This window comes from Etheostoma spectabile, chromosome 1 (assembly GCF_008692095.1).
Source record: "Etheostoma spectabile isolate EspeVRDwgs_2016 chromosome 1, UIUC_Espe_1.0, whole genome shotgun sequence".
NCBI classification, from domain to species: Eukaryota; Metazoa; Chordata; class Actinopteri; order Perciformes; family Percidae; genus Etheostoma; species Etheostoma spectabile.
In genome coordinates this window covers 30,900,103-30,902,843 of record NC_045733.1, presented here as the reverse complement: position 1 = coordinate 30,902,843, position 2,741 = coordinate 30,900,103, and the positions used below count along the sequence as shown (strand labels likewise).

Genomic DNA, 2,741 nt, shown 5'->3' with positions numbered 1-2,741 from the left:
CTGGGCACTGCCATGGTGCTCTTGAGCAAGGCACTGAAACCCCTACTGCTCGGGGCGCCTTTCAATGGACAGCTCCCCCACTCTGACATCCCTCCACTAGTGCACGTGTAGGTACTGAGCATGTGTGTGATACAGGCCTGTGTCGCGAGTTGGTCAAAACATCAGGAACATCTGCACAGTCTAATTCAGCAATCAGTACTTTCTGTTGTCACGGTAGCAGCTTGTTTTTGTGTCATTCTACTGAATTGAATGATATTGACAGGTTTTCACGTTTATGTTTTTTTATCCTTCCAAGTCTTTATTTGGCCTTGCTGCCTTCAAAGAGAACATAGCAGAATTGCATCATTCACATATTGATGATAACTGAGGGATGGTCAGTTGGATACACTGAGCCTCTACAAACATATTTTTTCCCAAAGTTACAAAGGGTAGAATCTGTGATGTCAGGACGTGAAACAACGTGCATTAATCTCTGAGCAAGAAAATATAACCTAATGAAAAATGTCTTGTTGTAGTATTTCACCTCTTACTTTCAGTCATAGTAAGTTCACCAGTGTTCACAAATGTAGATTTATGTATTTGGAGCTCCTGATTTGAGAGTTGTTTGTCTGAAGTTGGTTTGGTTCTGGGGCAGCTGGCGTTTAAGGGACTCTAGTCTCGCTTCACCAGACCTTCCTCTACAGCTCAGTTGCAACCCCTTCTTTCCTACAGAAGACGTGCATCTTCAGGTTTAGTCATTTAAAACAGCTGGTCACTGTAGATTTTTAGTCAAACAAACAAGAAGGAACTAGTGCATTTGTAGGGGACTATTTTCAGCAGCGGATTAATCCACATTTGGTGCTCTGGTGAGTATTTGTGGCAGCAGGAACAATCTCTTATTGCTTTGGCTTGTGACTCAGTGACAGTGGTAACGTCACCATACACCCAACGTAGGCTAAGTTACTGTATGCACCACTTGAAATGCAACAGTGCATCTGTAACATACTCTCCTTTTGTAAATTAATTATTATCTTTCTGAAATAAACACAAACTGAAAAATACATTCTAAGAATACATGCTTCTGAGAATAGGCCTATTACTTTAGATTAAATGAATAATGTAGTATGGTTGCATGACATTATCAAAATTCTTCACCTGCACCCGGCCTGCTGAGAGTTTTAATCCAGCTCTGCAAAGAATGCAGTTGTTTTAGCTACTTCTTTAAAGCAACACCATGCACAACTCGCTACATAGTGTTGCTTTGAGCTTTTCTTTCTCTTCTTTAGTGATTTTTGTTGTGAAAAAAGAGTAAAGATTACTATATAAACCAACTGGGACGTAAATTCTCATATGCTATCTCACAAGAAAATAAGTAAAGGCGACTTCTGTCAGCTTTACAACGTTACATCTGATTGTTGGTTGGAAATTCACATAACATAATGACTGTAAAAAATGTATCATATGAACATAGAGCCCAAACATCCTATCCCTGAGGCTCTCTCTTCCCTACAGAGTACACACTAATGTAACGGACTAAACGTAGCTACAGTACGTTAGCTTGCTGCTGCTACATAGGCTGTCATTAGCTTTAGTTGATAACGTAGCAGTATATGTTCACATAAGGCTGTGATGCAAATGTTCCAAGCTGAAGCTGCACATTATTCAAAGCTCAAGTGGATTTTTTTGTTACTAGTCACAGGACATTTGTAATTATCTTCATAACTTCAAAAATTCCCGTGAAGGCGGCAGGTCTTTCCCTTTCATGTGTGAGGATATAAACAAAGTCATGTGACTGGGGACAGAGGGTATCGCTAAGGGCAAAATAATTTACACGAGATTGAATGAAATGGCAATTAATTTGATTCAACTGTGCGAATGATGGGCGTGTTGTATTGATGCAGCCACAACAGGAAAAAGAAAGAAAGAAAGAAAGAAAGAAATTCATATTTATTATACAGGAAAGTTAAAAGTAACATTACATTACAAAATAAACGGGCCTGACTCAGTTTAAAAATGGTTTTCAGCAGGTTCCTGTTCTGCAGAAACATAAAACATGGTTACAGCACGGCTGGACAGACATTTGTACAGGACATCGACATGGACCAGACAAATTTAGACAACTAAAACAACAGTACACTAAGACATTAATGCAAGACATCAGCTGGGCTGGACAAATACAAACAAGACTTTGGCCAATACATGAGCAATTAATGTGTGCAAGTGTAACTGTTAAGAAGGAGCTGTTTGTATTTCTTTTTGAAATATGTGATGGATGATAATTTTCTGATGTGATAATAGTGTATGTATAGAAAAAAGATTTCTGACCAAAGTTGTTTTTATATGGAGGAAGTGGAATAAGTGCCTTTGAGACCGACCTGGTGAGGCGTCCTGGTCTCACGTGTGTCGGAAGAAGTGCAGCAAGTGCTGGTAAGGTGGTATTTTGAATCTGAAAATAAAATGCAATTACGTGGCTGTTTATGAAGTTTTTGCAAGTCAAAGCCTTAAAAAGAAAGAAAGAAAGAAAGAAAGAAAGAAAAGTTTTATTTAGGCTCTTTCTCCAGAGGGGCAGCTGAGCCAATCAGGGCAAACGGGCCCGGGCAACAATAGCCCATACCTGTGCACGTTTTTGAAGGACGGTGTGTGTGGGATTGAGTCAAATACAGCTGATGTAGTGTTGCTGAAGGAACATGTCGTCCAGTTCAACAGTGTGGCTCAGTGATGTGTTTTCATGGCACAGAGGACGGCTTTGATACACACACACA

The 2,741-nt window shown here is 39.8% G+C and overlaps 1 protein-coding gene across 2 annotated transcripts in view; it reads left to right on the top strand.

Annotated features, from left to right (window-relative positions):
• Positions 1–2,741, top strand: part of serinc4 (serine incorporator 4) — a 34,832-nt gene that overhangs the window by 8,021 nt on the left and 24,070 nt on the right. The window lies entirely within an intron of this gene.